Below are 16,238 nucleotides of genomic sequence, written 5' to 3'. Positions count from 1 at the left end.
TTCGACGTTTGAATATAATCCAACGTAATAACTTCAGAGTTCCTCAATTTTCTGACAGATTTCAGTCTCCTCTTCACATGCCTTGAGGACTTCATATTGTCCTTTGAACTGTTTATTTTGACGATCATAGTTTGATTATCACAGTTCATCAGGATAGGGGGTATTGGTTTTTCAACCATAGGTAAGTCCATCAAGAGTTCACGAAGCCACTTTGCTTCAACAGTGGCAGTGTCTAATGTTGTGAGTTCTGCTTCCATAGTTGACCTCGTTAAGATGGTCTGCTTGCAAGACTTCCAGGAAACAGCGCCACCACCAAATGTGAAAACATAACCACTTGTGGCCTTAATCTCATCAGCATCAGATATCCAGTTTGAGTCACTATAACCCTCCAGTACCCTTGGATACCCGGTGTAGTGAATCCCATAGCTCGCGGTGCCTTTCAAATAATGCATAACTCTCTCAAGCGCATGCCAATGATCATCTCCCGGTTTTGGCACAAACCGACTCAGCTTGCTCACAGCAAAAGAGATGTCAGGCTTCGTGGCACTCACCAAATACATAAGTGAGACAATAATCTGAGAATACCTCAGTTGATCTCTAGCAATCCGTCGGTTCTTTCGAAGCAACACACTAGCATCATATGGAGTTGGAGAAGGCGTGCAGTCGCTATACCCAAAACGACTCAAGACCTTTTCCAAACAGTGAGACTGAAGCAGTGTGATCCCACCATTCTCATCTCTCAACAGCTTGATGTTTAAGATAACATCAGTTACTCCTAGATCCTTCATCTCAAAACAGCGAGATAAGAAATCCTTAACCTCCTTGATTAAATCAAGTTTGGTTCCAAAGATCAGTATGTCATCGACATACAGACAAAGAATAACTCCTTCGCCCCCACCATAGCGATAGTACACGCACTTGTCACCATCGTTTACTACAAAGCCGACAGCAGTTAATGTTCTTTCGAAATTCTCATGCCACTCCTTAGGAGCTTGTTTAAGGCCATATAAAGACTTTAATAACTTGCACACCTTTCCTTCCTGACCAGGTACTACAAAACCATCTGGCTGATCCATGTAAATTTCCTCCTTCAACTCTCCATTGAGGAAAGCTGTCTTAACGTCCATTTGATGAATGAGAAGACCATGTGAGGCAGCCAGTGATAGTAGCACCCGAATTGTGGTCAGTCTAGCCACGGGTGAGTAAGTGTCAAAGAAGCCTTCACCTTCTTTCTGGGTATAACCCTTGGCCACAAGTCGTGCCTTGTACTTTTCAATCGTACCATCAGGTCTAAGCTTCTTCTTGAACACCCACTTACATCCTACAGGTTTGCACCCATAAGGATGGTCAGTGATCTCCCAGGTACCGTTAGCTAAGATGGAATCCATCTCGCTACGTACAGCTTCCTTCCAGTAGTCAGCATCAGGAGATACATAGGCTTCTGAAATAGTCATGGGTGTGTCATCCACGAGGTACACAATGAAATCATCACCAAAGGACTTTGCAGTCCTCTGTCTCTTACTCCTCACAGGAGTTCCATTGTCACCCTCAACAGGATTCTCAACGTGTTCCATCGCAATGGTGGGTTCAGGAATTACAGTGAATTCCTCACTAGATGGAGTAGGTATCTCCTGATTTGATGAACTCGACATATCCTTCATAGGAAATATGTCCTCAAAGAAAGTTGCATCATCCGACTCCATAATCGTACCAACATGCATGTCGGATATCTTAGATTTTATTATCAAAAATCTATAGCCGTTGCTATGAAAAGCATAGCCCAGAAGAACACAATCCACGGTTTTTGGTTCAAGCTTGCGCTTCTTGGGAATTGGTATATTGACTTTTGCCAAACAACCCCAAGTACGTAGGTAAGAGAGTTTCGATCTTTTCCTTTCCCATTCCTCAAACGGAGTCATGGTCTTATGCTTTGTGGGAACTCGGTTTAGGACATGACATGCAGTCATTAGCGCCTCCCCCCACCATTCCTTGGAAAGACCTGATGTGTCTAACATGGTGTTAACCATATCAGTTAGAGTTCGGTTCTTTCTTTCGGCTACCCCATTTGACTGAGGTGAGTAGGGAGGCGCCCTCTCATGGATTATACCATGTTCCGCACAAAACAGATCAAATTCATTGGAAAAATACTCTCCACCACGATCGGACCTAAGCCGTTTAATTTTTTGATCAAGTTGGTTCTCTGCCTCAGCTTTATAGTTTTTGAAGAAAGTTAAAGCCTCATCTTTTGATTTCAGGAGATACACATAACAATATCTAGTGGAGTCATCAATCAATTTCATGAAGTATCTCTTTCCACCTTTTGTCAACACGCCATTCATCTCACAAAGATCAGAATGTATAAGCTCTAGTGGCGCCAAGTCTCTTGCCTCTGCCGTCTTATGGGACTTGCGAGGTTGCTTAGCTTGCACACATACTTGGCACTTAGAGCCTTTGACAGTAGAGATTTTCGGAATTAAATTCATATTGGCTAGCCGCGTCATGCAACCAAAGTTAATGTGACAAAGTCGTGAATGCTAAATATCAGACTCATTGTTGTGGCAAACATTATTAATAACTTTAGTGCAAATATCTGATAAAGACAGGCGGAACAAGCCTCCGCTCTCATAACCTTTTCCAAAAAATTGTCCATACTTAGAAATTACAACTTTATTGGATTCGAAAACCAACTTAAAACCATCTCGACATAAACAGGAACCGCTAACGAGATTTTTATTTATGGACGACACATGATGAACGTTCTTCAGACGCATAGTCTTCCCCGAAGTAAACTTCAGATCGACCGTACCAACACCTCGAACGATGGCATGTGACCCGTTCCCCATCAGCACGGGTGAAGTCCCTGTTGCCTAGTAAGAAGAAAACATGGAGGCGTCAGCACAAACATGTACATTGGCACCGGTGTCAATTAACCAATCAGGGGATTGAAATATTGAAAGGATGGTAGGAAAAATACCGTACCCTGATTCCTTCATATCAATATCACCGATGACAACATTAGCAGACTTGCCGCTCTTCTCATGTTCGCGCTCCTCAAAGCGGTTAGGACACTTAGGAGCCCAGTGATTAGGATCACCGCAGACATGGCAAAGTCCCTTCCCCTTCTTACGAGAATTCTTCTTGAAGTTGGTAGAATGTGATGGCTTGTTCTTTGTATCAAACTTGCCTTTGCCCTGAGTTTTGTTCTTATTGTTTTTGAACTTGTTGGGCTGGGAGTTCTTCTTTTGTACCATGTGGGCACTAGAACCTCCCTCAGCAACTCGAGCATGTGTGTCCTTTGCTCTCGCCTTCTCTTCAACATCAAGAGTACCAATGAGATCCGCAACGGAAAACTCCTGTCTCTTGTGTTTCAGGGAAGTAGCAAAATTGTTCCACGAAGGTGGAAGCTTGGCAATGATGCCTCCGGCAACAAATTTGTCCGGCAACACACACTTGAAGTACTCAAATTCTTTTGCGAGCGACTGTATCTCATGAGCCTGCTATACAACAGGGCGCTCATCAGTCATCTTGTATTCATAGAATTGCTCCATGACGTACAACTCGCTGCCGGCGTCCGAGGCACCAAACTTGGCCTCGAGCGCAGCCCACATGTCCTTGCCGTTGTCAAACGACATATACGAATCCACAATGGAGTCATCAAGAACACTCAAAAGAGCGCCTTTAAAGAGGGCATCGATCTTCTCGAAAGCTTCAAGCTGTGCTGGATTAAGATCGCCCTCAGGCTTGCCCTTGGGGGCGTCATAGCAGCCCATGGTCTGAAACCAGTAGACTGCTCTCGTGCGCCACCTCTTATATTGCGCCCCCTTAAAGGCAGGTGAGTTCAGATGCGCAGCAAAACCACTCGGAGTAAATTGCCTATAATCAGGTTTTTGGATTGTTGAAAATATGAGCAAGTTACTACGAGATTTAATCCGAATAATTATAAGATAAATCATGACTACAGTAGCAGAGATTAAACTAACCATGCAAACTAGCATAGCAGATGAACAGATCACATCTAGGCACATACTAGAAACATGAATTCTACCACAATCTCGAACAGGAAGGATAGAATCACATACGTGTTGGGGATCGTAGCGGAAATTTAAAATTTTCTACGCATCACCAAGATCAATCTATGGCGTAATCTAGCAACGAGGGGAAGGAGAGTGCATCTGCATACCCTTGTAGATCACTAAGCGGAAGCGTTCAAGTGAACGGGGTTGATGGAGTCGTACTCGTCGTGATCCAAATCACCGATGATCCTAGTGCCGAACGGATGGCACCTCCGCGTTCAACACACGTACAGCCCGGTGACGTCTCCTACGCCTTGATCCAGCAAGGGGAGAAGGAGAGGTTGGGTAAGACTTCATCCAGCAGCAGCACGACGGCGTGGTGGTGGTGGAGGAGCGCGGGACTCCAGCAGGGCTTCGCCAAGCACTACGAGAGACGAGGAGGGAGAGGGGTAGGGCTGCGCCAACAGGGGAGGAACTTCATGTGTTGGGCTGCCCCTTTGCCTCCACTATATATAGGGGGAGAGGGAGGGCCGCGCCCCCACCTAGGGTTTCCTCCCTAGGGGTGGCGGCAGCCCTAGATCCCATCTAGGGTGGCGGACACAAGGGGGAGAGGGGGAGGCGCACCCGGGGTGGGCCTTAGGGCCCATCTGCCCTAGGGTTTGCCCTCCTCCCCTCTTGGAGGCGCCTTGGGCCTTGGTGGGAGGCGCCCCAGCCCACCTAGGGGCTGGTCCCTTCCCACTATTGGCCCATGTAGGCCTCCGGGGCTGGTGGCCCCACCTGGTGGACCCCCGGACCCCTCCGGTGGTCCCGGTACACTATCGGTGATGCCCGGAACACTTCCGGTGGCCAAAACCATACTTCCTATATATTAATCTTTACCTCCGGACCATTCCGGAACTCCTCGTGACGTTCAGGATCTCATACGGGACTCCGAACAACATTCGGTAACCGCGTACATACTTTCCCTATAACCCTAGCGTCATCGAACCTTAAGTGTGTAGACCCTACGGGCTCGGGAGTCATGCAAACATGGCCGAGACAACTCTCCGGTCAATAACCAACAGCGGGATCTGGATACCCATGTTGGCTCCCACATGCTCCACGATGATCTCATCGGATGAACCACGATGTCAAGGATTCAATCAATCCCGTATACAATTCCCTTTGTCCATCGGTACGATACTTGCCCGAGATTCGATCGTTGGTATCCCGATACCTTGTTCAATCTCATTACCGGCAAGTCTCTTTACTCGTTCCGTAACACATCATCCCGTGATCAACTCCTTGATCACATTGTGCACATTATGATCATGTCCTACCGAGTGGGCCTAGAGATACCTCTCCGTTTACACGGAGTGACAAATCCCAGTCTCGGTTCGTGCCAACCCAACAGACACTTTCAGAGATATCTGTAGTGAACCTTTATAGCCACCCAGTTACGTTGTGACGTTTGGTAGACCCAAAGCATTCCTACGGTATCCGGGAGTTGCACAATCTCATGGTCTAAGGAAATGATACTTGACATTAGAAAAGCTTTAGCAAACGAACTACACGATCTTGTGCTAGGCTTAGGATTGGGTCTTGTCCATCACATCATTCTCCTAATGATGTGATCCTGTTATCAACGACATCCAATGTCCATGGTCAGGAAACCGTAACCATCTATTGATCAACGAGCTAGTCAACTAGAGGCTTACTAGGGACATGGTGTTGTCTATGTATCCACACATGTATCTGAGTTTCCTATCAATACAATTCTAGCATGGATAATAAACGATTATCATGAACAATGAAATATAATATAATAATAACTAATTTATTATTGCCTCTAGGGCATACTTCCAACAGTCTCCCACTTGCACTAGAGTCAGTAATCTAGTTCACATCGCCATGTGATTAACACTCACAGGTCACATCGCCATGTGACCAACATCCAAAGAGTTTACTAGAGTCAATAACCTAGTTCACATCACTATGTGATTAACACTCAAATTGTTCTAGGTTTGATCATGTTATGCTTGTGAGAGAGGTTGTAGTCAATGGGTCTTTCCATATTCAGATCCCTATGTATTTCGCAAAACTTTATGTCATATCATAGATGCTGCTACCACGTTCCACTTGGAGCTATTCCAAATTGTTGCTCCATTATACGTATCCGGTATCTCTACTCAGAGCTATCCGGATAGGTGTTAAGCTTGCATCGACGTAACTCTTTACGTCGAACTCTTTATCACCTCCATAACCGAGAAACATTTCCTTATTCCTCTAAGGATAATTTTGACCGCTATCTGGTGATCCATTCCCAGATCACCTTTGTACCCTCTTGCCAGACATGTGGAAAGGCACACATCTGGTGCGGTACTCAGCATGGCATACCGTATAGAGCCTATGACAAAAGCATAGGGGACAACCTTCGTCCTTCCTCTTTCTTCTGCCGTGGTCAAGCTTTGAGTCTTACTCAACTTCACACCTTACAACTCAGGTAAGAACCCCTTCTTTGACTGATCTATTTTGAACTCCTTCAAAAACATGTCAAGGTGTGCGTTCTTTGAAAGTATCATCAGGCGTCTTGATCTATTTCTATAGATCTTGATGCCCAATATGTAAGCAGCTTTATCCAGGTCTTCCTTAAAAAAACACTCTTCAAACAACCGTTTATGCTTTCCAGAAATTCTACATTATTTCGGATCAATAATATGTCATCCACATATACTTATCAGAAATGTTGTAGTGCTCCCACTCACTTTCTTGTAAATACAAGTTTCTAGCAAACATTGTATAAACCTAAAAGCTTTGATCACTCCATCAAAGCATATATTCTGACTCCGAGATGCTTGCTCTAGTCCATAGAAGGATCGCTGGAGCCAGCATACCTTTTAGCATCCTTAGGATCGACAAAACTTTGATTGTATCACATACAACTCTTTCTTATGAAAACTGGTAAGAAAACTTGTTTTGACATCCATTTGTAAGATTTCATAATCGAAAAATACAGCTAATGCTAACATGATTCCGACGGACTTAAGCATCGCTACGGGTGAGAAATTCTCATCGTAGTCAACTCCTTGAACTTGTGAAAAGACTCTTTCCCACAAGTCGAGCTTCATAGACGGTAACATTACCACCCACGTCCGTCTTCTTCTTAAAGATCCATTTATCTCAATGGCTTGCCGATCATCGGGCAAGTCCACCAAAGCCCATACTTTGTTCTGATACATGGATCCTATCTCAGATTTCATGGCTTCTAAGCATTTGTCGGAATACGGGCCCACCATCGCTTCTCCATAGCTCGTAGGTTCATTGTTGTCTAACAACATGATATCCAAGACAGGATTACCGTACCACTCAGGAGTAGTACATATCCTTGTTGACCTACGGGGTTCGATAGCAACTTGATCCGAAGCTTCATGATCACTATCATTAACTTCCTATTCAACAGATGTAGGCTCCACAGAAAACATCTTTCTGTGTTGCATCACTCTCTGGTTGAAATAAAGGTTCGACAACCTCATCAAGTTCTATCTTCCTCCCACTCAATTCTTTCGAGAGAAACTCCTTCTCAAGAAAGGACCCGTTCTTAGCGACAAACAATTTGCCCTCGGATCTGAGATAGAAGGTATACCCAACTGTCACCTTTGGGTATCCTATGAAGATGTGTTTGTCCGCTTTGAGTTCGAGCTTCTCCGGCTGAAGCCTTAAGCATCGCAGCCCCAAACATTAAGAAACGGCAACTTTGGTTTCTTGCCAAACCAATGTTCATATGACGTCGTCTCAACGGACTTATATGGTGTCCTATCTAAAGTGAATGCAGCTGTCTCTAATGCATAACCTCAAAATAATAGCGGTAGATCGGTAAGAGACATCATAGATCGCACCATATCTCATAAGGTTCGATTACGATGTCCGGACACACCATTACCTTGTGGTGTTCCAGGTGGATTCAACTGTGAAACAATTCCACGATGTCTTAAGTGATTGCCAAACTCATAACTCAGAAAATCCCCTTTTGATCAGATCGTAGGAACATGATCTTCTTTGTTATGATGATTCTTAACTTCACTCTGAAATCGCTTGAACTTTTCAAACGTTTCAGACTTGTGCTTCATTAGGTAAATATACCTATATCTACTCAAATCTTCAGTGAAGATGAGAAAATAGCGATATCCACCGCACGCTTCAATTCTCATTGGATCACATGCATCAGCATGTATGATTTCCAACAAGTCACTTGCCCGTTTCATTGTACCTGATAACGGGGTCTTAGTCATCCTGCCCATGAGGCATGGCTCGCATGTGTCAAGCGATTCAAAATCAAGTGACTCCAAGCATCCATCGACATGGAGTTACTTCATGCATCTTACGCCAATATGACCTAAGCAGCAGTGCCACAAGAAAGTGGAACTATCTACATCTTTTGGCATGAACATGTGTATTACCACGACCGAGATTCAATGAACCATTCACATAGGGTGCATGACCATGAAAGGTATTATTCATGTAAACAGAATAACTAGTATTCTCTAACTTAAATGAATAGCCGTATTGCAATGAACATGATCTAATCATATTCATGCTCAACGCAGACACCTGATAACATTTAGATGGAGCGTGCGATGGTGATCTCATCAACTTTGGAAACACTTCCAACACACATCGTCACCTCGCCCTCAGCCAGTCTCCGTTTAGTCCGTAGCTTTTGCTTCAAGTCACCAATAATAGTAACTGAACCGGTATCCAATACCCAGGTGCTACCAGGAGTACTAGTGAGGTACACATTAATAACACGTATATACTTTGAAGTTGCCAGCCTTCTTATCTACCATGATCATTTTGCTCCTTTTGATCTCCATCTTCGGGGCTCCATGATCATCGTTGTCACCGGCATGACACCATGATCTCCATCATCATGATCTCCATCATCGTGTCTTCTTGAAGTTGTCTCATCATCTATTACTTCTACTACTATGGCTAACGCTTTAGCAATAAAGTAAAGTAATTACATGACGTTTATGTTGACACGCAGGTCATAAATAAATTAAGACAACTCCTATGGCTCCTGCCGGTTGTCATACTCATCGACATGCAAGTCGTGATTCCTATTACAAGAACATGATCAATCTCATACATCACATATATCATTCATCACATCCTTTTGGCCATATCACATCACAAGGCATATGCTGCAAAAACAAGTTAGACGTCCTCTAATTGCTGTTGCAAGTTTTTACATGGCTGCTATAGGTTTCTAGCAAGAACGTTTCTTACCTACACGAAAACCACAACGTGATATGCCAATTTCTATTTACCCTTCATAAGGACCCTTTTCATCGAATCCGATCCGACTAAAGTGGGAGAGACAGACACCCGCTAGCCACCTTATGCAACTAGTGCATGTCAGTCGGTGGAACCAGTCTCACGTAAGAGTACGTGTAAGGTCGGTCCGGGCCGCTTCATCCCACGATGCCGCCGAATCAAGATAAGACTAGTAACGGCAAGCAAATTGACAAAATCGACGCCCACAACAACTTGTGTTCTACTCGTGCATAGAAACTACGCCTAGACCTAGCTCATGATGCCATTGTTGGGGATCGTAGCAGAAATTTAAAATTTTCTACGCATCACCAAGATCAATCTATGGCGTAATCTAGCAACGAGGGGAAGGAGAGTGCATCTGCATACCCTTGTAGATCGCTAAGCGGAAGCGTTCAAGTGAACGGGGTTGATGGAGTCGTACTCGTCGTGATCCAAATCACCGATGATCCTAGTGCCGAACGGATGGCACCTCCGCGTTCAACACACGTACAGCCCGGTGACGTCTCCTACGCCTTGATCCAGCAAGGGGAGAAGGAGAGGTTGGGTAAGACTCCATCCAGCAGCAGCACGACGGCGTGGTGGTGGTGGAGGAGCGCGGGACTCCAGCAGGGCTTCGCCAAGCACTATGAGAGACGAGGAGGGAGAGGGGTAGGGCTGCGCCAACAGGGGAGGAACTTCATGTGTTGGGCTGCCCCTTTGCCTCCACTATATATAGGGGGAGAGGGAGGGCCGTGCCCCCACCTAGGGTTTCCTCCCTAGGGGTGGCGGCAGCCCTAGATCCCATCTAGGGTGGCGGACACAAGGGGGAGAGGGGGAGGCGCACCCGGGGTGGGCCTTAGGGCCCATCTGCCCTAGGGTTTGCCCTCCTCCCCTCTTGGAGGCGCCTTGGGCCTTGGTGGGAGGCGCCCCAGCCCACCTAGGGGCTGGTCCCTTCCCACTATTGGCCCATGTAGGCCTCCGGGGCTGGTGGCCCCACCTGGTGGACCCCCGGACCCCTCCGGTGGTCCCGGTACACTACCGGTGATGCCCGGAACACTTCCGGTGGCCAAAACCATACTTCCTATATATTAATCTTTACCTCCGGACCATTCCGGAACTCCTCGTGACGTTCAGGATCTCATACGGGACTCCGAACAACATTCGGTAACCGCGTACATACTTTCCCTATAACCCTAGCGTCATCGAACCTTAAGTGTGTAGACCCTACGGGCTCGGGAGTCATGCAGACATGGCCGAGACAACTCTCCGGTCAATAACCAACAGCGGGATCTGGATACCCATGTTGGCTCCCACATGCTCCACGATGATCTCATCGGATGAACCACGATGTCAAGGATTCAATCAATCCCGTATACAATTCCCTTTGTCCATCGGTACGATACTTGCCCGAGATTCGATCGTCGGTATCCCAATACCTTGTTCAATCTCGTTACCAGCAAGTCTCTTTACTCGTTCCGTAACACATCATCCCGTGATCAACTCCTTGATCACATTGTGCACATTATGATGATGTCCTATCGAGTGGGCCCAGAGATACCTCTCCATTTACACGGAGTGACAAATCCCAGTCTCGGTTCGTGCCAACCCAACAGACACTTTTGGAGATACCTGTAGTGAACCTTTATTGCCACCCAGTTACGTTGTGACGTTTGGTACACCCAAAGCATTCCTACGGTATCCGGGAGTTGCACAATCTCATGGTCTAAGGAAATGATACTTGACATTAGAAAAGCTTTAGCAAACGAACTACACGATCTTGTGCTAGGCTTAGGATTGGGTCTTGTCCATCACATCATTCTCCTAATGATGTGATCCCGTTATCAACGACATCCAATGTCCATGGTCAGGAAACGGTAACCATCTATTGATCAAGGAGCTAGTCAACTAGAGGCTTACTAGGAACATGGTGTTGTCTATGTATCCACACATGTATCTGAGTTTCCTATCAATACAATTCTAGCATGGATAATAAACGATTATCATGAACAATGAAATATAATATAATAATAACTAATTTATTATTTCCTCTAGGGCATATTTCCAACAATACGGTGCAGCGGGAGCAGCACCGCCGGCGTTGACGTTGTCGCCCATGTCGTCGAGGATGAGGTTGCCGAGGTCGGGGAAGAAGTCGTCGTTCGCGAAGTCGTTGCTGCCAGCAGTCGCGCGAGTGCGCTCCCCAAAATCCTGGCCGCCCCTCTCCCGTACAGGATCACGAAAGGCGGGGTTCCGGAGGCCTGCTGTCCCTTCTCCCGGTGCATGCTGAAAGGAGGGATGGAGAAGACTTGCTTGGCGGCGCAATGATCTGGAACGGTGGTGAGAAATCATACGAAGCGGCGGCGGCTAGGGTAGACGTCTGCCTGACTATATAGTGCGGGCCGGGTAGGTCATGAGAGTAAACCCCATGTCCGAGTCGTCACGATCCAAAAAAATCAGAAACGGTTCAGTAATTAACGCGTCCATTAATTATCAATTAATGACTCATTAATTTTTCCCGAGCAGTAAAAATATAGACAATGTGCATAGCTCTGTCCTCGGCTTGGCTCAATCCCGCAACCCGCGGCGAGGCGAGGCGAGGCGAGCGAGGAGGAGGAGCGCGCGGGTAGGTCTCCTCTTCTCATGCTCATACAAGTGGTAGAAGAGCTCACCTTATAAAAAGGTGCAACTCTCTCTCAACTTCCGGGGTGGGACTAAACTTTAGCCTCACTCACTCCACTCACATGTATGCATGAATGGGTCAAGAGAATTTCAGAATTTTAATTGGGCTTTGGGCCAAAGGCCTACTAGCAAAATTCCAACAAATGGCTGTGGTGGGTAATTAGAGCGTTAAACATGTTTGGTGCTCAACATTGAAGTGATTTGGACCGTTAGATAACATGATTTGACGACCGAGATGCTTTGGATCTGCCTCTTTGGGTCTTTTTATATTGGTATAGATATAGATGAATTGGCAGAACGCTTGCCGTTGCCTGTAAAAGAAGTGTATGTTTGACCAGGATTTTAGAATACAATATCAACATCCTCAATGCAAACTAAAGAAAATATGAAAAAAAAAATCAAGACGGATCTAAAGATACAAATTTGGTGTTATAGATATTAATACTTTTTTTTGAAACTTGGTCAAACATGCATAAGTTTGACTTTTGAAAAACTAACACACCTTATATTTTGAAACGAATAGAGTATAAGTTATATGCCACAAAAATTATACTGCTAGATTTATATTTGAAAGAAGTTTTTACCCAAAATATAAGAGGGGACTAATGAACTTAGACAGAAAAAGTAACACGCGCTAACTATTACTCCCTCTATAAAGGAGCGCTTAGATCAAAGTAGTGATCTGTGATGACATTCCTTCAAAAATACTCCCTCTGTAAAGAAATATAAGAGATATGCGCACATGTGTTTCAAACATAGATATACCATACGCATTTGGGAGCGGATCAAGCTTTGGCTCGAGATGGTGGATTTGCGCATGGGAGATTGAGATAACTTTCTTCTCCCCACTGATTGGTGGTTCTCCATGGCCAAGATTGAGATAACTTTCTTCTCCCCACTGATTGGTGGTTCTCCATGGCCAACATCAACTGCCAAAAGGCATCGACATCATAAGAAAAAGGGATTTGCTTCTTTCTTTATGCATATTTCATGAGACATTTAGAATGAGCGCAATGCAAGAGTTTTTAGGAACGTCTCCATTATATAGAGTGTCGGGTTTTTTGCGCGTTACTAGTAGGCGCTAAGAGATTGAGTAAACCATACACTCTATGAGACCCAATGTTTTGTTCCTTTGTAAAACTCTTCTGAACTAATATGACGGGGCAATACTTTTACCTCTGTTTTAGAAAAGCACAATATTTAAGAGCATCTATAGCCGGACTTGACAAATCCGCCCCCTATACGCGTCCGGACACGTCCACGAACAATACCGGGCGGCCTCTCGTATGGGCTGCCGCACATCCACACACCTTAAATTCGGAACCTCAAATCCATGCATGTCGATTATACAATACAATGTGTCCCAATTCAGTAGTTCAAAACAAAGCAAAACAAATCATAGTTCAACAAATCAAAGCAATCCAGACATGCCAAATCAAATCAATGTCCGTGCGTGACGGATCAGTTACTGATTGGCTGGATCACTCGCCGGACGCCATCCATGCCGCCTGTTTCGGGGCCATCCTTGCATCCTGCTCCGCCTGCATCCTTGCCGCATGCTCCGCCTGCACCTTTGCCGCATGCTCGGTTGCTGCCATAGCCGCCATCGTCGCCTCGCTGTCCCTACGCTTGTTGATCTCTTTTTTCTTCTCCACAAGCCACTTTTTGGCATGGTCATCCAAGAGGCTTTCATCCGCCAGCATGATCTTCGCATCCTTCGTGCCCTGTGCTATTTGCAGCCTCTCCTTCTCAAGCTAAATCTCTCCAAATGTCTTGGCCTTCTCGAGCTCTCATTTGATCGCCGGCTCTTGCTTCTTCAACTCGAACTTTCCTGTCTTAATTTCCAGCTTCTTCTTCGCCCTCTTTTGGTCCAAATCCATCCTCTTCTTTTGTGCATTCAACATGAGCTTGTACCTCTCCTCTTTCTTCTACTCCCTCATCAGAAAAAATGCATGTCCATGTGGAGGACATTTTTGTAGCCGCAGCGTCATGGGAGGCCCTTGCCTTCTCCCACTTGTTTCTCATGACTTGCCGGTTATCCTTTGGCATGGTGGCTCTTATATTCTCCACGACATCATCTTCCTCTTCTTCTACCAACCCAATTGATTGGTGGGAGCTTGAGTCATCATTCCTCTTCTTGCCGGCCTTGAGATTGGCTGCAAGTTGTGTCCACTTTGGCCGGCTATTCAATATGATCCAACAATGGCTAAAGACAAATGGCTTCTTTTTCGTTTCGTATTGGGTTGGTATACAAAAAAATGTATGAGCATGAGAATATAAAAAAAACAAGTATACGCAAATGATGACAAGATGAAGTAACTTACGTGAGTTGCCACTCCCATACCACTTTGAGGACGGCCGATCACTTGTGAGTAGTAGCCGACGTACTTGTTCACTTCTCCTTGAATGATCCCCATCGATGTGTTGGGGAACGTAGCAGAAATTCAAAATTTTCCTACGTGTCACCAAGATCTATCTATGGAGAGACTAGCAACGAGGGGAAGGAGAGTGCATCTACATACCCTTGTAGATCGTTAAGCGGAAGCGTTCAAGAGAACGGGGTTGATGGAGTCGTACTCGTCGTGATTCAAATCACCGATGATCCTAGCGCCGAACGGACGGCACCTCCGCGTTCAACACACGTACGGAACGGAGACGTCTCCCACGCCTTGATCCAGCAAGGAGGAGGGAGAGGTTGATGGAGATCCAGCAGCACGACGGCATGGTGGAAGTAGCGGGATTCCAACAGGGCTTCGCTAAGCGCTGCGGGAGGAGGGAGGTGTGTCACGGGAGGGAGAGGGAGGCGCCAGGCCTTAGGTATGGTTGCTCCTCCTTTTCCCCACTATATATAGGGCCAAGGAAGAGGGGGGAGGCGCAGCCCTTGCCCCTTCCTCCAAGGAAGGGTGCGGCCAAGGGGGGGAGGAGTCCATCCTCCCCAAGGCACCTCGGAGGTGCCTTCCCCTTTTAGGACTCTCCCCTTTTTTCTCTCTCTTGGCGCATGGGCCTCTTGGGGCTGGTGCCCTTGGCCCATATAGGCCAAGGCACACCCCCTACAGCCCATGTGGCCCCCCGGGGCAGGTGGCCCCACCCGGTGGACCCCCGGGACCCTTCCGGTGGTCCTAGTACAATACCGGTGACCCCGAAACTTGTCCCGATGGCCGAAATAGCACTTCCTATATATAATTCTTTACCTCCGGACCATTCCGGAACTCCTCGTGACGTTCGGGATCTCATCCGGGACTCCGAACAACTTTTGGGTTACCGCATACTAATATCTCTATAACCCTAGCGTCACCGAACCTTAAGTGTGTAGGCCCTACGGGTTCGGGAGACATGCAGACATGACCGAGACGACTCTCCGGCCAACAACCAACAGCGGGATCTGGATACCCATGTTGGCTCCCACATGTTCCACGATGATCTCATCGGATGAACCACGATGTCAAGGACTTAATCAATCCCGTATACAATTCCCTTTGTCTAGCGGTATTGTACTTGCCCGAGATTCGATCGTCGGTATCCGATACCTTGTTCAATCTCGTTACCGGCAAGTCTCTTTACTCGTTCCGTAACACATCATCCCGTGATCAACTCCTTGATCACATTGTGCACATTATGATGATGTCCTACCGAGTGGGCCCAGAGATACCTCTCCGCTTACACGGAGTGACAAATCCCAGTCTCGATTCGTGCCAACCCAACAGACACTTTCGGAGATACCTGTAGTGCACCTTTATAGTCACCCAGTTACGTTGTGACGTTTGATACACCCAAAGCATTCCTACGGTATCCGGGAGTTGCACAATCTCATGGTCTAAGGAAATGATACTTGACATTAGAAAAGCTTTAGCATACGAACTACACGATCTTTGTGCTAGGCTTAGGATTGGGTCTTGTCCATCACATCATTCTCCTAATGATGTGATCCCGTTATCAACGACATCCAATGTCCATGGTTAGGAAACCATAACCATCTATTGATCAACGAGCTAGTCAATTAGAGGCTCACTAGGGACATGGTGTTGTCTATGTATCCACACATGTATCTGAGTTTCCTATCAATACAATTATAGCATGGATAATAAACGATTATCATGAACAAGGAAATATAATAATAATCAATTTATTATTGCCTCTAGGGCATATTTCCAACACGATGTTGGAGAGATGCCACATCGCGGTTGGTGATGGTATGATGCAGTTCCACATGTTCCTTTTGTTCATGATATTCCTTTCAAATCTTCTCCCAATACT

Source organism: Triticum urartu, chromosome 5A, assembly GCF_056163025.1.
Source record: "Triticum urartu cultivar PI428250 chromosome 5A, HENAU_Tu73, whole genome shotgun sequence".
Classification (NCBI taxonomy): Eukaryota; Viridiplantae; Streptophyta; class Magnoliopsida; order Poales; family Poaceae; genus Triticum; species Triticum urartu.
This window is presented reverse-complemented; position numbering follows the sequence as displayed.